Raw genomic sequence first — 23,001 nt, forward strand, 5'->3', positions numbered from 1 at the left:
ATGGGGCAATAAGCTAATCTTACACACACATGTAAATGAGGAAATGCAAAGAGCATGTCACCCCGGTAGAAGACGGATTTATTGCAGATAATCTGAGGAGGAAACTAAGAGACTTCCTAAGGAAGCCACAGCAAACTAAACTCAGTCATTACCAGAAAGAGACAAACACATGTCGTGTTATAAGCACGCAGGCACACACGTATAAAAGTACCCACAAACCACTTATCAAATGCCACTGCAGACACTTCTTTCTACATCGTGTTGGACCATAACGGCCTCGACTTGAGAAAGCCATGGTGAAAAAGAGGAAGGAATGGATTCTTTAGAGTCACTGGGCTGTGTTGCCTAGCAGCAGGCAGGGACAACAGACATGTACTAACTGATTGAGGACCTTTACCACATAATTGTATCTTAGAACTCAGTGCCACTTATTGGCACTCTATGAGCTTTACTCAGAGTCTTTGTCTGCTCCCTGTACAATAACCTAACGTGAAAATAAGAGAGATAATAAAGTCAGACCCACAAGTGCAGCCAGGGCGGAAACACTGAATATCTGACGGAGAAGCAAGACATCGCCCACTTTTTTGATAAGCGAAAAGAACTGAGCGAATAGTGGTATCAAATTTGGTAGTTACAGTCTTGTCCCATTGCGGCAACTTCCATACAGATGACTCGGGAGAGGCGACGGTCGAGAGCCGTGCGTCCTCCGAAACACAACCCGGCCGAGCCGCACTGCTTCTTGACACAATGCCCGCTTAACCCGGACGCCAGCTGCACCAATGTATAGGAGGAAACGCCGTACACCTAGCGACCGTGTCAGCGTGCATTGCTAGAGCGAGATGGGACAAAAAAAAAACATCTCGGGCAAACCCTCCCCTAACCCGGGCGACTCTGGACCAAACCCTCCCCTAACCCGGGCGACTCTGGACCAAACCCTCCCTAACCCGGGCGACGGGCCAAACCTCCCTAACCCGGGCCAAACCCTCCCTAACCCGGGCGAACCCGGGCGACTCTGGGCCAAACCCGGGCGACCCCTCCCTAACCCGGGCGACTCTGGGCCAAACCCTCCCCTAACCCGGGCGACTCTGGGCCAATTGTGCGCCACCCCACGATTTGTGCTTTAAGGTCGGTTCGGTTCGATTATAAAAAAGGATCACAGTTTTCGATTATTTTCTTGACATTAAAGGCACAATGCAATATATGGGTTGAATGCTGTAACACTGAATAAAACAATCAACACAAGTACTGCTTATCACTTACTAACAATCATTTATTCACACAACTTTAATAATCAAATTTGGTTTTACTTGACTTTATTATTTCAATCTAAAGCAACATCTCATCTCTATAGAGCTGCTGCCTGACAAAAAAAAAAAAATCACGATTTTAGTAGTTCTTTCAAGTAAACAAGGCATACCAACTATCAGCCACTTAGATCAACTGCTTTCTATCATGAGTGCCTTCTTCTCTTCAAACCAATTTATGCTTGATCGGGAAATGCTGACCAAAGGCTCTGTAGGGAGAGCGTGATGCCGTGAGCGTCGCATTATTTTTTAAAACAATGCGGAGGGCTCCGTATAGCACCGCATTGACATGATTGGTTGACGTAGGTGGGGGCGGTACACCCTGTATAAACGCATACTCAATTGCATTACTTCGACGAAAGGCTATCAGAACCTCTTTATGACGTGTATGGATTTCAAAAGGCACGAAAATGAGTGGCATGCTGTAAATCTGGTGAAAATAATAATTTCAGAAAAAGACTACCACGCCTACCTGTTATGAGTCTCCGCAGTGCCTATACGGGCTGTTGCCATGCTGAGGGTTGACGTTTTTCTGACTCTTGCCGTTTGATCATTCCAGTGAAACTATTGGATTCCAGACTTCATTAATATTTGGACATGCACACGGACATTATCAAATCGCTATATTTTTTTTCTCTCTTATCATTTCAGCACGCTAGCTAGCTATATATCACAATGCATTATCTAAATTACGGCCGCTAATCCGCCATAGAAATAGAAAGAATATAAACTCCGGTAATATGGCTAGCCTGACTATTGAACTGTTTGGAGCTTGTATTGAAGCAATTTTGTTTTGTTTTGTATGGCCCGGTTCCCCCGAGTGGGTGGAGGTTTCTCTTTAGGATCAATGGAATGGTGGAAAAAGTTGCAAATGCTTTACACCTGGGGCACCGGGCCATGCAAAAACGAATTGGCATAGAACTTTAGTAGTCAAAACCTTTCATCTTGTGGAGACGGGGGAAGCGGGGTTCTAAAAAGCAATTATATTGTGCAATTTTACCATTTCTAAACAGGTCTCTTTTTTTTATGCAGACTAGTTCAAAAATAAGTGCAATTTGACCAATTATCTAAATGGCTTATGATCATTTGCTGGTAAAAAAGGGGAAATGCAACAACCTTAGTTTGCACCCCCTAATTTAATTTGCTCCATGAGAAGGTGTAGGGTCGTCACAGCCACAAAGTCATAAACCCTGTTCATTTTAACATTTTTCTTCTTAAAATCTGATTTTAAACCCAACTCCGCTTCACCTTAAATTAAGACCGAAAAGCTCATTTTTGTTTTCATGAATTTGAAAAACCGGTAGACAATTTTGACCCAAAGGCCAGGGAGAAAAGCTGTTTGGCTCTTAGATGACTCATGAATTGGAAGCACTTTGTATCAGATGTTTCTAATTAATAAATCTGAAGTCACAAATTCAGATTGAACCCTTTAACCCTAAAATCTATTAGACTTTGAATAAGAATTGATTTACATTGTTGTGAAACATCATGGGTAAGCTCTGGCCATCTTTCAGCTCAAAAAAGTGGATTTCTACTGGTGTGGGTGTTTTTTATTTAATTTGTACCAGACTCATTTAGGATGACTCACACACCTATTGTATTCTTACCTCTTCTTGTCATTGTATTTCAACCAATTCCATCTCACACTAATTCAAGGTAATGAAAGCCGCCAGATATTCTGTATTCAGAAAGAAATGGTTAGCTTCATGCAAATTCAGGTCTTAAAATGGAAGACAAATTCAATTTCAGCACAAAAATATTTCTTCCAGCCTGTCGGCATGCAAGTCATTTCCTCTCCTTCCTTTCTTTGCTGATTCGTCGCAGAAGCAAACAGAGTTTAGTGCAATGGATCATGACCTTTCATTACAGATGTTGAATGAGAAGTAACCAAAACGGAGCACACTGAATTGTTCAGTGATACAACACTATGCACATGCATGTGTGCTTGCGTGCATGTTTCTCTTGTTCATTTATAGTGCTGAGCAGTTACCCAAAATGTCAGTTTTTCAACAACTAATTTACCAATGTCGGTTCAATTATTTGAATTCCATTCTTTTTTTTCTTCTGTGGGCTCGATGTGCAATTTCTGTAGAGATAAATCAGATCAAGCAAGCCTGAACTGTGCGATACAGTAATAAGTTGTGGCATATCAAGAGGCTGATTAAACAGCATGATCATTACACAGGTCCCTCTTGTGCTGGGGAAAATAAAAAGGCTTCTCTAAAATGTGCAGTTTGGTCACACCACACAATGCCACAGATGTCAAGTTGAGGGAGCGTGCAATTGCATGCTGACTGTAGGAATGTCCACCAGACCTGTTGTCAGAGAATTGAATGTTCCATTTCTCTATCATAAGCCACCTCAATGTCGTTTTAGAGAATTTTGCCGGACATTCAGCCTGCCTCACAACCGCAGACAACGTGTAACCATGGCAGCCCCAGACCTCCACTGCGGGATCGTCTGAGACCAGCCACCCGGACAGTTGATTAAACTGTGGTTTTGCACAACCAAAGAATTTCTCCAAACTTCAATGGCCACTGGCACACTGGATAAGTGTGCTCTTTGCATGAATCCCAGTTTCAACTGTACCGGGCAAATGACAGACCACATGTGGTCGAGAGGTTTTCTGATGCCAACGTTGTGATCAAGAGTGCCTCATGGTGGGGTTATGGTATGGGCAGGCATGAGCTACGGATAACGAACACAACTGCATTTTATTGACGGCAACTTGAATGCATAGAGATACCGTGACGATCCTGAGGCCCAGTGTCGTGCCATTAATCCGCCACCATCACCTCATGTTTCAGCATGATAATACACAGCCCCATGTCACAAGGATCTGTACACAATTCCTGGAAGCTGAAAATGTCCCAGTTCTTCCATGACCTGCATACTCACCAGACATGTCACCCATTGAGCATCCTAAATGAGTCTGGTACAAATTAAATTAAAAACACCCACACCAGTAGAAATCCACTTTTTTGAGCTGAAAGATGGCCAGAGCTTACCCATGATGTTTCACAATGTAAATCAATTCTTATTCAAAGTCTAATAGATTTTAGGGTTGAAGGGTTAAATCTGAATTTGTGACTTCAGATTTATTCATTAGAAACATTTGATGCAAAGTGCTTCCAATTCGCAAGTCATCTAAGAGCCAAACAGCTTTTCTCCCTGGCCTTTGGGTCAAAATTGGCTACCGGTATATCAAATTCATGAAAACAAAAATGAGCTTTTCGGTCTTAATTTAAGGTGAAGCGGAGTTGGGTTTAAAATCAGATTAGAAGAAAAATGTTAAAATGAACAGGGTTTATGACTTTGACGACCCTACACCTTCTCATGGAGCAAATTAAATTAGGGGGTGCAAACTAAGGCTGTTGCATTTCCCCTTTTTTACCAGCAAATGATCATAAGCCATTAGATAATTGGTCAAATTGCACTTATTTTTGAACTAGTCTGCATAAAAAAAGAGACCTGTTTAGAAATGGTAAAATTGCACAATATAATTGCTTTTTAGAACCCCGCTTCCCCCGTCTCCACAAGATGAAAGGTTTTGACTAAAGTTCTATGCCAATTCATTTTTGCATGGCCCGGTGCCCCAGGTGTAAAGCATTTGCAACTTTTTCCACCATTCCATTGATCCTAAAGAGAAACCTCCACCCACTCGGGGGAACCGGGCCATACAAAACAAAACAAAATTGCTTCAATACAAGCTCCAAACAGTTCAATAGTCAGGCTAGCCATATTACCGGAGTTTATATTCTTTCTATTTCTATGGCGGATTAGCGGCCGTAATTTAGATAATGCATTGTGATATATAGCTAGCTAGCGTGCTGAAATGATAAGAGAGAACAAAAAAATATAGCGATTTGATAATGTCCGTGTGCATGTCCAAATATTAATGAAGTCTGGAATCCAATAGTTTCACTGGAATTATCAAACTGCAAGAGTCAGAAAAACGTCAACCCTCAGCATGGCAACAGCCCGTATAGGCACTGCGGAGACTCATAACAGGTAGGCTTGGTAGTCTTTCTGAAATTAGTATTTTCACCTGACTTACAGTATGCCACTCTTAACTGAAAAGGTGCTCATAACTTCCATTAGCTGGCTAAGGTTAGCATGCTAGCTACTTACACTGACAGCTGTCAGTCAGTGCCCTATTTGTTGTTACTTGTCTGCTACACGTGGAAATCAACACATTCCCACACCCAATTCCTGAATATGTAGTGCATTCGGAAAGTATTCAGACCCCTTCACTTTTTCCACATTTTGTTACGTTACTGCCTTATTCTAAAATTGATTATCAATCTACAGACAAAACTCCATAATGTCAAAGTGAAAACAGGTTTTTAGAAATTTTTACAAAAGTATTACAAAAACAGTACAGCTTATTTACACAAGTATTCAGACCCTTTGCTATGAGCCTTGAAATTTAGCTGAGGTGCATCCTGTTTCCATTAACCATCCTTGATGTTTCCACAACTTGGAGTCCACCTGTGGAAAATTCAATTGATTGGACATGATTTGGAAAGGCACACGCCTGTCTGTGTAAGGTCCCACAGTTGACAGTGCATGTCAGAGCAAAAACCAAGCCATGAGGTTGAAGGAATTGTCCGTAGAGCTCCGAGACAGCATTGTGTCAAGGCACAGATCTGGGGAAAGGTACAAAAAGATTTCTGCAGCATTGAAGGTCCCAAAGAACACAGTGGCCTCAATCATTCTTAAAATGCAAGAAGTTTGGAACCATCAAAAATCTTCATAGAGCTGGCCGCCCGGCCAAACTGAGCAATCGGGGGAGAAGGGCCTTGGTCAGGGAGGTGACCAATAATCCTGCTAACACACCATCGGGTTACAAGATGTTATATTTATGCACCAAATTGTTTCATTTAATAGAGTAACGTTCTTCAGACTCTCGCTCTCCTTTTGTGTTGACTGAGAGAAGTCTTTATGGAGCTTGGGCTGGCAACTGATTAAGTGATGGCTTGGTGATTTTAAAAAACCTACAGCTGGCATTCCAGAGATCAGATGTGGTGGGTGTCACCGAGATAGCCTGGAGGAACAGAACAAAGCCCTCAGTATTCCTGATTATCCTGGCATCTGGGAGACAATACCAGAAGCCTGTGACCACAGGATGAACCCAAAGTGGCTTATGGTGCCCCCAATTCTTATGGGAGGGGTTTAACCAGCAATGACTGAGAAATCTTGGTATCGGGTATATAAGAAACAGCATGGTCTTTAAAGGGTAGGCTCTCGGCCCAACAGTCAAGACTATTAGGTCGACGGTTTCATAATTGCAATAATTCACCGCTATTGAATAAAGATGATTGTTTGAAGAAATGACCAAGTCTCTCTCACTTGAATAGAATGTTCCACCACAATGGTCACCCTTTCAGAGCTCCAGAGATCGATCCTCTTTGGAGATGGGAGAACCTTCCAGAAGGACAACAATCTCTGCAGCACTCCACCAATCAGGTCTTTATGGTAGAGTGCCCAGATGGTAACCACTCCTCAGTAAAAGGCACATGACAGCCCGCTTGGAGTTTGCCAAAAGGCACCTAAAGGACTCTGACCATGAGAAACAAGATTCTCTGGTCTGATGAAACCAAGATTGAACTCTTTGGCCTGAATGCCAAGCATCAGTTTTGGAGGAAATCAGACAACGCTCATTACTTGGCCAATACCATCCCTACGGTGAAGCATGGCGGTGGCAACATCATGCTGTGGGGATATTTTTCAGTGGCAGAGACTGGGAGACTAGTCAGGATCGAGGGAAAGATGACTGGAGCAAAGTACAGAGAGAGATCTTTCATGAAAACTTGCTCCAGAGCACTCAGGACCTCAGACTGGGGCGAAGGTTAGTCTTCCAACAGGACAATGACCCTAAGCACACAGTCAAGACAACGCAGGAGTGGCTTCGGGACAAGTCTCTGAAAGTCCTTTAGTGGCCCAGCCAGAGCCCGGACATCTCTGGAGAGACCTGAAAATCGCTGTGCAGCGAAACTCCCCATCCAACATGACAGAGCTTGAGAGGATCTGCAGAGAAGAATGGGAGAAACTCCAAATACAGGTGTTCCAAGCTTGTAGCGTCATACCCAAGAAGACTCGAGGCTGTAATCGCTGCCAAAGATGCTTCAGAGTAAAGGGTCTGAATACATATGTAAATTTGCCAAAAATGTAAAAACAAGTTTTTGCTTTGTCATCATGGGGTATTGTGTGGAGATGGATGAGGGTTAAGAAAAATATATATTTAAAGAAAAAAAAAGATAATTTTTATCATCAGTCTACACACAATACCCCATGACAATAAATAAATAAAATGGAGCAGCCTTATTTTAAAATCCTTTATTTAAAAACATTTTTTAAAGTGAAGGGGTCTGAAAACTTTACAAATGCACTGTATTAGCAGCCTGCGTCAGTCTTCAAGGTGGAACCTAAACAAGAATTTTTGCTCTAGGACAGGAATTACTCGAAATAGGTGCGGCAACTTCCTCTGAGGTGTCCCTTTAATGTGTTTATAACAGACACTACACCCTTCAAAAATCACTTCCACATTCAGTAATAAAACACTTTCACATCAAAACCATAGTGAAAGTATCACTGTTAGCGGTAGTGAAATTATTTTCTTGAAAGGTAGTGGCATAGCATTTGTCCGAGTCCCAAAGCAGCAAAGAAATCCAAGTTTCACCATTGTGAATCAATGTCGACCGATTTTTATGTATTGCGCAGTAGTGACCACACGAGGGCAGTGTAGGTCTATTCTCTGTCCACTGCAACAGGACATTTCTCTATTGAGACCCAAGGTGAGTACAGAAAGACTACACGGTGCAGCTGTGGCCAAGAAAGAACATGTTCCTACTGTTCCAGCTCAACAAAGCACCCCTCCTGAGTATAATATATATCTATGACATAACTACGTCAGTGTGGTGGGGCAATGAGAGATGGAGTGACATGAATAGAGCGAGGGTGAGAGCACAAGAGAGAAAGGACAGAGCCAAGGACAGAGATCACACAAGGGAGAAAGTGATAGGGAGAGAGTGCGAGACAGTGAAAAGGGAAAGTGAGATCTTGGTGAGTGAGGCTGTGTCAGATGAGAAGCTGTGTAAAAGACACCAGCGCTCGTATACACAAAGCCTCTCAGAGTAGTATGATGATCTAGGTTCTGTTTCGCCTTTTAGATCATAATGAATAAAATGGCACAACAATGGGCTTCAGGATCTCGTCACAGTATCTGTGCATTCAAATTGCCATCAATAAAATGCAACGTTGTTCGTTGTCCATAGCTTATGCCTGTTCATTCAATAACCCCACCGCCACCATGGGGCACTCTGTTCACAATGTTGACATCAGGAAGCTGCTCACCCACACAGCGCCATACATGCATGCCAATTGCACACTCCCTCAAAACTTGAGACATCAGTGGCATTGTGTTGAGACATAACTGCACATTTTAAAGTGGCCTTTTGTCCCCAGCACAAGGTGCACCTGTGTAATGATGCTGTTTAATGAGCTTCTTGATATACAAACCCTAATCAGGTGGATGGATTATCTTGGCAAAGGAGAAATGCTCACCAACAGGGATGTAAACAAATTTGTGCACAAAATTGAGAGAAATAAGCTTTTTGTGCATATGGAACATTTCTGGGATCTTTTATTTCAGCTCATGAAACATGGGACCAACACTTTACATGTTAAGTTTCTATTTTTGTTCAGTGTAATACTTCCTGACATTGATACACTTGTATGCATGCACACGCAACACAGAGTAAATTATACCATACACATACTTCAAAGTAATGCTTTCACAGTTGAACTAATAGCAGCTTCTGATGCCTGTGTGATAATTATGTGATTGTACAGCACTAAATGCATGGGACTGCTACTGAATTAAAATGCCACAATCACAGTTGTTACATCCATATGAACTCCCTCACCCCTCGGAAACACTGAGTTCACTTTGTTTGGTTCAGACGAGAGCAGTAAAACTTGCGAACACACGCAATTCAGTGCTACAACCCAGTTGACTCAGTAATGTTGAAAATGGATCAAACTGATTCTGATTCCCACCCCCCACACAATAAGCCTACTTTACCTTAAGGTGTGTGGCCTCGTGATTTCATCGTTTGGGTTCAGAACACAAACACCCTAGATGAGTGTCGCATCACTACAGAGGTGACATTTTACAAAGAGCACATGTGTCTGGAGGACCCAACCTGCCATAATTACAAACAAATAAATGCACACAAATAGATAAATGAATACACAAATAAATAAAATCAGCAGGCAAGTTCATACATTTTCCTCCACATATCTGTATTTCAAATGTGGTATTTAATTAGTCACACATTCATTTACAGTAGCAGTCAAAAGTTGACACTTATTTATTTTAAAATCAAAATATATTAAAAATTCTTCAAAGTCGCCACCCTTTGCCTTGATGACAGCTTTGCACACTCTTGGAATTCTCTCAACCAGCATCATGAGGTAGTCACCTGGAATGCATTTAAATTAACAGGTGTGTCTTTTTAAAAAGTGCATTTATTGAATTTCTTTCCTTCTTAATGAGTTTCAGACAGTTGTGTTGTGACAAGGTAGGGGTGGTATACAGAAGATAGCCCTATTTGGTAAAATACCAAGTCCATATTATGGCAAGAACAGCTCAAACAAGAAAAGAGAAACAGTCCATCATTACCTAAAGCATGAAGGTCATCCAAGCCGAAAAGTGCAGTTGCAAAAACCATCAAGCGCTGATAAAACTGGCTCTCATGAGGACCGCCACAGGAAAGGAAGACCCAGAGTTACCTCTGCTGCAGAGGATAAGTTCATTAGTGTTACCAGCCTCAGAAATCGGCAATTAACTGCCCCTCAGATTGCAGCCTAAATAAAATGCTTCAGAGTTCAAGTAACAGAGACATCTCAACATCAACTGTTCAGAGGAGACTACGTGAAATCAGGCCTTCATGGTCAAATTACTGCAAAGAAACCACTACTAAAGGACACCAATAATAAGAAGAAACTTGCTTGGGCCAAGAAACATGAGAAATGGACATTAGACCGGTGGAAATCTGTCCTTTGGTCTAATGAGACCAAATTTGAGATTTTTGGTTCCAACCGCCGTGTCTTTGTGAGATGCAGAGTAGGTGAATGGATGATCTCTGCATGTTGTTCCCAATGTGAAGCATGGAGGAGGTGTTATGGTGCCTCGCTGGTAACACTGTCAGCGAGTTATTTAGAATTCAAGGCACACTTAACCAGCATGGCTACCAAAGCATTCTGCAGTGATATGCCATCCCATCTGGTTTGCACTTAGTGGGACTATCAATTGTTTTCCAACCTGACACTGACCCAACACACACCTCCAGGCTGTGTAATGGCTATTTGACAAAGAGGGAGAGTGATGGAATGCTGCATCAGATGACCTGGCCTTAATCACACGACCTCAACCCAATTGAGATGGTTTGGGATGAGTTGGAACGCAGAGTGAAGGAAAAGCAGCCAACAAGTGCTCTGCATGTGGGAACTCCTTCAAGATTGTTGTTAAAACATTCCAGATGACTACCTCATGATGCTGGTTGAGAGAATGCCAAGAGTGTGCAAAGCTGTCATCAAGGCAAAGGGTGGCTACTTTGAAGAATGTAAAATATAAGTATATTTTGATTTGTTTAACACTTTTTTGGTTACTACATGATTCCATATATGTTATTTCATAGCAAAACCCTTGAATCGGTAGGTGTTTCCAAACTTTTGCCTGGTACTGTATATATTTATTCGTTTATTTCTGTATTTTTTCCTCCAATATGATAATGGGGGGGGAGTGTCTGTGGGTTTCATCGAACACACCATTATTTGATCAATGTCACACACTTGAGTGATTTAGAACCGGTAGGTAGCTTACAGCAACCCAGTTCTCCTGGCAAGTAGTATGGCTGCAATCAGGCGAGCGGTAGCCAGACATTTCGCAGTGCTGGCTAACGTTGCTGAAAACGATGACTCTCCTTCCGTGTGGAGGCATGCATCAAACTTGGTTCAGCAAGCTACTACAAAATGGACACAGAGGTGGGCCCATTAGTTCTTAACAATTTGGAGGAAGTTGCCCATCCACATAACCAGCGTTCAGGTGATAACAGAGTCCTGATGCAGCACACCATAGACAATCACCCTCTGGGCAACCATAATCAACAAGTCATTCAGTACAGTACCTATGCAGTTTAATGAAACATTCAACACCGTTCGGTAGTACTGAATGCACAATGAAAAATATTTGACGTATTAAATGGTAAGAATTGCCAGCAATTACAAAATACAGGGTTAAGTGGCAATAGAAAAACAGATTTTTTAAGATATAGGCTATCTGCACTCAATGCATTCCCCTATGGCATTCAGAGGCTGCTGTACAGCAAAGTAATCACTAGAACAATTATATCTGGGTGATTTTTCTAGGGGCACTGGTGCTCACAAATAAAAACTCCAGGTAGCACAGAAACATATTTAGGAAGGGAAGGGGGAGCATACTGTATGTCCCCAAAATGGTAGCACTGTAGAGCCCTGGTGGTTGTATGTACGTGTGTGTCTGTGTAATTGTGTGTGTACAGTAGCATTCCTGGATAGCCTAGGCTGTGTAGGCAGGCCAGTGTCCCCCCAGCCCCATCACTCAGGTGACGAACAGGGTTATCAGTCTCCCACTCAGTCTCTTTTTTTTGTTCCCTCCCTTCGTTCTCTCTCCTGTTCTCCTCCTTGCAATCTTCCGCTCGCTCTACCGCCCTCCCGCTCGCTCTCCCTCCCTCCTGCTCTTCAGGAGAGTGGAGCACTGTTCAAGCAGAGAGGGTCGGTCTGTAACCCTTTTTTTCTCTCTTTGTTTCCATCATCTCTACCTCCTGCCAGGCCCAGCAGTGAGAGACACGATTGACAGGGGTGTAAAGTAGCAGATAAAGGAGAGAGGGAGAGGCTCTGACATCACCTGTGTGTTTAGCACAGATTTGAATGAAATCCACTGGTGGTGCTGGGTGAGTCATCGTCAGGTCCCGAGTTAAAATGGCCTGCTGTTTCAGGTGTATTGCACAAAGGCTAACTGTGGAGAGGTGAGCAATGGTGGGAAGGATGAGAGAGAGAGGTAAAATCGTAGAGGGGGGAGGTTTTGGCTGAGGCGAGAGTGCCTACAGTAGGCGTACAGGAAGAAGAGTCTTCAGTCCAGAACATAATCTAAACACCCTTTTAATAACTGAGGGGGGAAAAAATGACACACTGCCTCCACCCACTACACCTCAATGGAATAACAGCACTACTACTGTATAACCTTTATAGTCAAGTTATTTACCACACTCCTACTTAGTGCTTTCCACCATCTCGAACTTTCCAAGTCTCGTTTATCCCATAGACAGAACTGGAACATATTTGATTATAGTGGCCAACACAGAGAGACAGACAAAAACCAACAAAGACTGATAGGGTTATGGAGACAACAATAGATAGATGAAAAATATATGAAAATTTAGGGGCTTTGCAGAAAGTGTGCGTGATTAAAACAAGAGACGAGATTGAGCTATGTTGTTGCACTGTAACCTCAGGAGTTTGGCACTCGCGGGGTTAATGCCCATCGTGGGAGTTCATATCCCACCGCATCTGTCCTCACACAATCAGCCACCAGCAGAGGAAGACTCACACAAATGTCAGTTGTACCCACCATAAATAACAGAGCAATGCTATGCTAATGCTAGCAACAGTAGCTTCCGTTAGCATAGGCTAACTGCTAGAATGTTCATTTCAAATGGTGACAAAGCAAAAACTACAAAAGCAGCAATTCAGCTACTAGCCATTAACGTTATCTCCTTAGGTTACAGGAAATGCTGATTTGGCAAGTAGTAGGCTATTAGCGTTAGCGGAAGTAGTAGCATCGGTCACATTAATAATTGTAACAGCGGTAGCAGGAATATAGCTGTAACATTAGACCAGAGGAAGGGATGGTTAAGAGGGGGCATTAGAAGGGTGTAATGTCTGGAGTGGTGAATTGGACAGGTCGATAGGAGAGGAGGATGTCAGTAATGTAAACAATGAGATTATCACAAAGCTAAGAGCTGAATGCTGCAGAAATATTGTATTATGCAGAGCACAAGGACTACTACGGACTATGCATACAAACAGCAGCCTGCTATTCTCATCACACATGTCCCATGTCTCTCATGCACATCATATGCAGTTTACGCATACACACACACACACACACACACAATTTCCCCTGCCATAGCCCAAGTCTCTCACACACACACACCTATCCAAGAAACACTATTTCACATCTCCACTGTCTGAAAGATTCCAGACCAGCTGCTTCATACCAGAGTCAAATCCCTACTTCCCTGATACCGTGCCTCTCCTCCCCACTCTCCAAACCCTCACCTGGCCCTGCCTCCACACACATTCCCTACTTCCCTGATACCGTGCCTCTCCTCCCCACTCTCCAAACCCTCACCTGGCCCTGCCTCCACACACATTCCCTACTTCCCTGATACCGTGCCTCTCCTCCCCACTCTCCAAACCCTCACCTGGCCCTGCCTCCACACACATTCCCTACTTCCCTGATACCGTGCCTCTCCTCCCCACTCTCCAAACCCTCACCTGGCCCTGCCTCCACACACATTCCAGTACAACGTTCTACCTGGTGCCTTTCACCTCCCAGATTAGTGGGAAGTTACAGTGCATTCAGAAATTATTCACACTCCTTTACTTAAAAAAAAAAAGTCATGTTACTGGCTCAATTTAAAATGGTTTAAATTGAGATTTGTCACTGGCCTACACACAATATCCCATAATGTCAAACTGGAATTAAGATTTTCACATGTTCTACAAATTAATAGAAAAATAAATATTAAAGGTCTTGAGTCAATAATTATTCAACCCCCTTATGGCAAGCTTAAATAAGCACATTTTTATTCCTGAATTTAAGTCAGTCACATAATAAATTGCATGGACTCACTCTGTGTGCAATAAGTGTTTAACATGATTTTTGAATGACTACCTCATCTCTAAGGTCCCTCAGACGAGCAGGGAATTTCAAGCACAGATTCAACCACACATACCAGGGAAGTTTCCCAATACATCGCACCTATTGGTAGATATATATATATTTTTAAAGCAGACTTGGAATATCCCTTTGAGCATGGTGAAGTTATTAATTACACTTTGGATGGTGTATACAATACACCCAGTCACTACAAAGATACAGGTGTCCTTCCTAACTCAGTCGCCGGAGAGGAAGGAAATTGCACATGGATTTCACCATGAGGCCAATGGTGACTTTTAAACAGTTACAACATTTAATGGCTATGATAGGGGAAAACTGAAGATGGAACAGCTTTGTAGTTTCTCCACAATACTAACCTAATTAACAGAGTGAAAAGAAGGAAGCCTGTACAGAATAAAAAATATTCAAAAAAATGCATCCTGTTCGCAACTGGGCACAAAAGTAATACTGCAAATAATGTGACAAAGCAATTCACTTTTTGTCATGAATACAAAGTGTTATGTTTGGGGAAAATCCAATACATTACTAAATACCACACTCCTATTTTCAAGCATGGTGGTGGCGACATCATGTTATGGGTATGCTTGTAATCGTTAAGGACGGGGGAGTTTTTCAGGATAAAAAATAAACAGAATGGAGCTTAGCCCAGGGAAAATCCTAGAGGAAAACCTGGTTCAGTCTGCTTTCCGCCAGACACTGGGAGATTAATTCACCTTTCAGCAGGACACACAACCTAAAACACAAGGGCATATCTATGCTGGAGTTGCTTACCATGAAGACAGTGAACGTTCCTGTGGCCGAGTTTCTGTTTTGACTTAAATCTGCTTGAAAATCTATGGCAATACTTGACAATGGTTGCCTAGCAATGATCAACCAATTTCACAGAACATGAAGAATTTAGAAAATAATACTGGGCAAATGTTGCACAATCCAGGTGTAGAAAGTGCTTGAACTTACACAGAAAGACTCTGCAATCACTGCCAAAGGTGATTCTAGTCAGTATCTGGTGTGACCACCATCTCCTTAGCATAGAGTTGATCAGGCTGTTGATTGTGGCCTGTGGAATGTTGTCCCACTCGTCTTCAATGGCTATGCGAAATTGCTGGACATTGGCGGGAACTGGAACATGCTGTTGAACACGTCGATCCAGTTGAACACATCCCAAACATGCTCAATGGGTGACATGTCTGGTGAGTATGCAGGCCATAGAAAAACTGGGATATTTTCAGCTTTCAGAAATTGTGTAGTGATCCTTGTGACATGGGGCCGTGCATTATCATGCGGAAACATGAGATGATGGCGGCTGATGAATGGCACAACAATGGGCCTCGGGATCTCGTCACGGTATCTCTGTGCATTCAAATTGCCATCGATAAAATGCAATTGTGTTTGTTGTCCTTAGCTTATGCCTGCCCATACCATAAACGCCACTGCCACCATGGGGCACTCTGTTCAAACGTTGACATCAGCAAACCGCTCTCCCACATGGTGCAATCTCCTCGAAACCGGGATTCATCCATGAAGAGCACACTTATCAGCATGTCAATGGTCATTGAAGGTGTGCATTTGCCCACTGAAGTCGGTTAAAATGCCGAACTGCAGACAGGACAAAACCCTGGTGAGGACAACGAGCACACAGATGAGCTTCCCTGACGTTTTCTGACAGTTTGTGCAGAAATTCTTTGGTTGTGCAAACTCAGTTTTATCATCTGTCTGGTCTCAGATGATCCCGCAGGTGAAGAAGCCGGATATGGGGGTCCTGGGCTTGTGTGGTTACACATGGTCTGCAGTTGTGTGTGCCGGTTGGATGTACTGCCAAATACTCAAAAACAATGTTGGAGGCAGCTTATGGTCGAGAAATTAACATTCAATTATCTGGCAACAGTTCTGGTGGACAATCCTGCAGTCAGCATGCCAATTGCATGCTCCTCCAAAACTTGAGACATCTGTGCCAGTGTTGCGTGACAAAACTGCACATTTTAGAGTAGCCTTTTATTGTCCCCAGCACAAGGTGCACCTGTCTAATGATCATGCTGTTTAATCAGCTTCTTGATATGCCACACCTGTCAGGTGGATGGATTATCTTGGCAAAGGAGAAATGCTCACCAACAGGGATGTAAAACAAATTTGTGCACAACATTTTAGAGAAACACTTTTTTGTGTGTACGAAACATGGGACTAACATTTTACATGTTGCGTTTACATTTTTGTCCAGTATATATATATAAAGTGAGCGATTTCACACTAGTGGGAGTGGAAAATATTTTTTTGTATATCTAATTGTTCTGGAAATTCTCACGATTGACATGCTTTTTACATTTCTATCAAACAATTTTTGGGAAAAGTGTCCATTTTAAGACATACCTGCCCCCTCTAAGACCTTATGATCCGTGAACTGTACATGATATAAACATCTTGGTGTCATTATACTCCTTATAGTGTGGATTCTGAAACACATTTTTACTTTAATTTATTCAACATAAAAAAATATGAATATGAATCTCAACTACCCTTTTTGATGTAGCTTATTTTGTATAGATATTGTTTAGAACATTATACTCTACAATTACATCACATTTCATGAGTGGGCTCTTAATTATATGACCCATTTTATACAAGTAAATTGACATGGGTCATTAACCAATCACAGCCCTCCTTTAGGATTGCATATTCAGCAATTCACCTGCAGATGGAGTTCCCTTTGAATCCATTTACCATACACTGTGGTGGTGTTCCTAAAATGTATCAGAAATTCAGACTTTGCAGAGAGCCTATCCTGTAAATTTGATGTATTGTAGATTATTTTGTTTCAAACAATGTCTTAAAATAAAAAAGGGTCATTTTTAATATATTGTTTATGTTGTAAAAATGTATATGAATCTAGACATATTCCATATGTTAGAGCACACTATAGGGAGAATAATGAAATCAAGATATTGTCTGTATCATGTAGAGTTCACAGATCAGTCTTACAGTAGGCATGTATAGGTCTAAAAAAGGGCCTAAAATGGCCACTCATGATTTTCTCAAGAAACGGTTTGTGATACAAAATGTAAAAAGCATGTCAAACATCCTTCCTCTCAGTAAAGTTTCCATGTGAGAACTGCCAGAACAATCTGAGATACCAAAAGTAGTTGTGCCCCCGCTGGCGTGGAATCGCCCAGTGACTGATCTGTACATTGACCCAATAAAAGACCCATTATGGATACTACAGGTGGTTGTAGATAAAGTGTCTAGCCTTAGTTAGTCTCTGCCTACGATAGTGCTGCTGCCACAGCAACCTGGGTCAAAGGTCAGTGTACTGTGCCCTTGGTCACGCCCTGGCGTATAAATCTATGACAGTTGAAAGAAAAAACCCACACCAGCATGTACACAACATGGAAAATTGGAATTGGCTGAGGACGGCATAGACTAGAGGACGATAGCTGAAGGGAAGAAACCTTTGGCCAAGTCTGATTTCAAATGCAGTCGGCCTCCATTTAAAAAAAAAAAAAAGCAGCCACAACATAACCAAATGTGAAGATGCTGAACAGAGGCCAGCTGAGCCAGACCACACTGTAGGAGCTTGAATAGAAGTGGGCATTGTGACCATGGCCTCCAGGCTCCGGCCTAAACCAGGTTGTCTGTCACTCAGAGCAAGCTGCACATTGCCTCAAGGCCATGCACACAGACCACCAACCTGATGCCCAGAGAAGCCAAGAAACATTTGAGGGCTTTTCACACTACTGAGCCGAACCAAAACAAAATCAAGCTGTACTGAGTTGGCCTCGTTACGCATCCACCACAGTTGCTTCAATCGTGCTGAAAATAACATTGTGAAAAGAAATGAGCCAACATCTTGGTTCTGGTCTGCACCACAGTGTGAAATGCTCAGATATATTGTCCTTTCCTGTTCCACCAACCCCGGGTCAGAACAGTACAAGATCAGCTAGGTTGGGCTCAGTGGTGTGAAAAGGGTCACTCAGAGAAAAAAAAGGACAATATCCATCACACGATATTAGGGATCAGAGGGAAACATCTAACAGAGGAGGAAGTCTGAAATGGCACCCTATACCCTACATAATGCACACGACTTTTGACCAGAGCTCTATGGGGCAAGCCTAAAAGTAGTGTACTATATAGGGAACATAATATAATTTCAGACGCAGCCAGAGACTGCAGAGTAAATGCCCCCAAATAGATGATGTATGGAAGACCTCAATGGGAGAAAAAAAAATCAAAAAGGAAAGATTCTGGCCTGCATCTCTTCAGAAGGAAACTATGGCAACTGTTGGCTCTCACAGAACATTTCTCTTTGCAACAGAGAAGGCTACAGTCAGTTACTTTGTCACCACAGACTACAGTAGTAATACGATGGATGCGTTGGTTGGTGTTGATATGAGGAGAGGAAGTGTATCTAAAATAGTGACAAGTGTTATAATTAGCCTCCTTTGGCTGGGCAGCGAGACATCATTACAGCGTGTGTGTGCGTGTGTGTGTGTGTGTGTGTGTGTGACGAAATGACGGTGATATATGAATGAGGTAGGAAAGCCCTATGAAACAGACTAGGGGGGGGGTTATGTGAATGGGTATTGAAGGAGAGAGGGGCAGGACGGCGTTTCTGTGTTTCAAATCAAATCGTATTGGTCACATACTCATATTTAGCAGGTGTTAATGCGGGTGTAGCGAAATGCTTGTGTTCCTAGTTCCAACAGTGCAGTAGTATCTAACACACAACAATAGACACAAATCTAAATGTAAAAGAATGGAATTAAGAAATATAGAAATGCTAGGACGAGCAATGTCGGAGCAGCATTGACTAAGATACAGTAGAAAATACAGTATATACATATGAAATTAGTAAAGCCGCATGTAAACATTAAAGTTCAAATCAAATCAAATTTATTTATATAGCCCTTCGTACATCAGCTGATATCTCAAAGTGCTGTACAGAAACCCAGCCTAAAACCCCAAACAGCAAGCAATGCAGGTGTATAAGCACGGTGTTTAGGAAAAACTCCCTAGAAAGGCCAAAGTTACTAGTGTTCCATTATTATAGTGGCCAGGGATTCCATGTCTATGTATATAGGGCAGCAGCCTCTAAGGTGCAGGGTTGAGTAACTGGGTGGTAGCAGGCTAGTGATGGGTATTTAACAGTCTGATGGACTTGAGACTGAAACAGCTTCTCTCTCTCTGTCCCAGCTTTGATGCACCTGTACTGAGCTCGCCTTCTGGATGGGAGCGGTTGATGTCCTTGATGATCTATTTGGCCTTCCTGTGACACCGAGTGCTGTAGATGTCCTGGAGGGCAGGTTGTATGCCCCCAGTGATGTCCTGGAGGGCAGAGTGCATCACCCTCTGGAGAGCCCTGTGGTTGCAGGCAATGCAGTTGCTGCTCTCAATTGTGCGTCTGTAAAAGTTTGTGATGGTCTTTGGGGCAAAGCCGGATTTCTTCAGGCTCCTGAGGTTGAAGAGCCACTGTTGCACCTCCTTCACCACACTGTAGTCAATGAACAGCATTCTGACGTAGGTATTAGTCTTGTCCAGATGGGATAGGGCAGTGTGCAGTGCGATGGCATCATCTGTTGATCTATTGGGGCGGTACGCAAATTGATGTGGGTCTAGGGTGTCAGGTAAGGTAGAGGTGATATGATCCTTAACAAGCCTCGAAACACTTCATGATGACAGAGTGCTACAGAGCAATAGTCATGGAGTTCAGTTATTGCTGTCTTGGGTACAGGAGCAATGGTGGACTTCTTGAAGCAATTGGGGACAGCCAACTGGCATAGGGAGAGATTGACCATGTCCGTAAATATTCCAGCCCGCTGGTCTGCGTATGCTCCGAGTACGCTGCATGGGATGTCGTCTGGGCTGGCAGCCTTGCAAGTTTTAACATGCATAAAATGTTTTACTCACGTCGGCCACGGAGGATGAGAGCCCACAGTCCTTTGGAGCGGGCCATGTCAGTGGCACTGTGTTATCTTCAAAGCGGGCGAAAAAAGTGTTTAGCTTGTCCGGGAGCAAGATGTCGGTGTCCGCAACATGGCTGGTTTTCCTTTTGTAATCCGTGATTGTCAGTAGACCCTGCCACATACATCTTGTGTCTTTGCCGGTGAATTGCGACTCCACTTTGACACTGTACTGACATTTTGCCTGTTTGATTGCCTTACGGAGGGAATAACTCCAGTTTGTATTCAACAATATTTCTAGTCACCTTGCCATGGTTAAATGCGGTGGTTTGCGCTTTCAGTTTTGCGTGAATGCTCCCGTCTATACACTGTTTCTGGTTTGGGTAGGTTTTAATAGTCACAGTGGGAACAACATCACCTATCCATTTCCTGACAAACTCAGTCACCGTGTCCGTGTATATATATATATCAATGTTATTTTAGAAGGCTAGCGGGAACATATCCCAGTCCGTGTGATCAAAACAAATCTTGAAGCATGGATTCTGATTGGTCAGATCAGCATTGAATAGACCTTAGCACGGGCACTTCCTGTGAGTTTCTGTCTATAGTAAGGGAGGATCAAAACGGAGTCGTGATCCGATTTGCCCGAAGGGAGGGCGGGGAATGGCCTTGAAGCCACCCCGGCCGAGTAGCAGTGATCAAGTGTTTTAGCAGCGCGAGTACTACAGTCAATGTGTTGATAAAGCAAATTTGAGGAAAATGAAGTTCTGTTAATTTACCAGCTACAATAAATGTGGCTTCAGGATATGTGGTTTCCAGTTTGTCCAGTGTAGTTCCTTCAGGGAAATACACACGGCTGTGACTACAACAGAATAGAATTCTCTTGGGATGGGTATACGGTCGGCATTTGATTGTGAGGTATTCTAGGTCGGGTGAACAAAAGGATTTGAGTTTCTGTATGTCATCACAAAAACACTATGAGTAGTTAATCATGAAACATTCACCACCGCCTTCCTTCTTTCCAGAGAGTTCTTTATTCCTGTCTGCGCGATGTCCTGAGAACCCAGCTGGCTGTATGGACGGGGACAGTATATCCGGAGAGAGCCATGATTTCGTGAAACAGAGTATGTTACAGTCCCTGACGTCTATCTGGAAGGATATCCTCGCCCTGATATTGTCTACTTTATTGTCCAAAGGCGAAACATTCTCAAGTAATATACTCGGAAGCGGTGGACGGTATGCACGCCTCCTGAGTCGGACTAGAAGTCCACTACGAATACCTCTTCTACACCGGTGGTGTCTTGGAGAAGCCTATGGAATAAGTTCAGTTGCCCTGGGGGGTACGAACAAAGGATCCCTGGTCGTAATGCTGGTGAGTTACTGCCGCTCTGATACCCAAAAAGTTATTTCTGGCTGTATATAATAACACAAAATGTTTGGGCTAATAATGTAACAAATAACAACGCCCCAAAAAATACTGCAAAGTTGCTTAGGAGCTAGAAGCAGAGCTTCCATGTCTGTTGGTGTGATCTTGCATATGCACCCTGGTTTGATCTTGTATGCCCCCTGGTTTGTGTGCACACGCGTGTGTGAGAAAGCTCCTTTACCTTGCAGCTCAAGTGTAGCTGTCTAAGCCCCCGACTCTGGCAAACATATGCCCCCTGGTGACAGGGGTTGGAGACCTGTCTCTGCCACCCTCTGTCTATGGCCCTACTATGGGTCTCCCTCTACATTTCCAGCTGTTCTGTACAAAATAATAAAAACACTGAATGGAACTGAGGTGCTGAGAAATAGACTCAGTAACCATGACAACCATCACTCGGCAGCAGATGGATGGAGAGTGGAGAGAGAGTGGGTGAAGCCCATGGGTGGTTTGTGGTTATTTATTTAGAATTACTGAGATGATGGAACCAGCGGATATCTCCATCTGACCTCATATACAGTGTCGTCAGAAAGTATCCACACACCTTGACATTCCACATTGTTGTGTTACTGCCTGAAATTAAAATGGATTACATTTAGATCTGTCACTGGCCTACACACCTTATAATGTCAAAGTAGAATTATGTTGGTTTGAAATGCTTAAAAATCTATAAGAAATGAAAAGCTGAAAGTATATTCACCCCCTTTGTTATGACAAGCCTAAAGTAAAAATGTGCTTGACAAGTCACATAAGTTTCATGGACTGTGTGTGCAATAATAGTGTTTAACATTTTTTGAATGACTACCACATCTCTGTACCCCACATATTATCTGTAAGGTCCCTCAGTCGAACAGTGAATTTCAATTGCCTCGCAAAAATGGTGACTTTAAAATGGTGACTTTAAAACAGAGTTTAATTGCTGTGATAGGAGAAAACTGAGGATGGATCAAGAGCATTGTAGTAACTCCACAATACTAACATAATTGACAGAGTGAAAAGGAAGCCTGTACAGAATACAAAAATTCCAAAACATGCATCCTTTTTGCAACAAGGCACTAAAGTAATACTGCAGAAAATGTGTCAAAGAAATTAACTTTTTGTCCTAAATACAAAGTGTTGTGTTGGGGGCAAATCCAAGACATTACGGAGTACAAATCTCCATATTTTCAAGCATAGTGGTGGCTGCATCATGATCTAAATCATTATGGTAGGAGACTATGACAGTGCTAAGTACCTCAATGGACCGTAAAGGTAATCACTCCACAAAACTATCATCACCGTGCCCTTAAGGAAATCACAAATATTATGGACAATAGAAATAGTGGATATTTGGGAGGCTAAAAAACCCCGACCTAGGGAGATATACATGGATACGTA

General features: G+C 42.7%; 1 protein-coding gene across 2 annotated transcripts in view; it reads right to left on the reverse strand.

The window, feature by feature from the left end:
* The window catches only part of rps6ka1 (ribosomal protein S6 kinase a, polypeptide 1), a 110,955-nt gene that overhangs the window by 39,109 nt on the left and 48,845 nt on the right, over positions 1 to 23,001 (reverse strand). Inside the window, exon 1 of one of the 2 annotated variants that reach the window (XM_024429725.2) lies at positions 1 to 6. This exon is cut by the window's left edge and continues 114 nt beyond it. The exons of the other annotated variant lie outside the window; for it this stretch is intronic. The gene's annotated coding sequence lies outside the window, so the exon portion shown is untranslated. Of the gene's footprint in view, positions 7 to 23,001 lie in introns of those variants that run through there. 2 annotated transcript variants of the gene reach the window in all.

This window comes from Oncorhynchus tshawytscha, linkage group LG08 (genome assembly GCF_018296145.1).
Source record: "Oncorhynchus tshawytscha isolate Ot180627B linkage group LG08, Otsh_v2.0, whole genome shotgun sequence".
In the NCBI taxonomy this organism is placed as follows: Eukaryota; Metazoa; Chordata; class Actinopteri; order Salmoniformes; family Salmonidae; genus Oncorhynchus; species Oncorhynchus tshawytscha.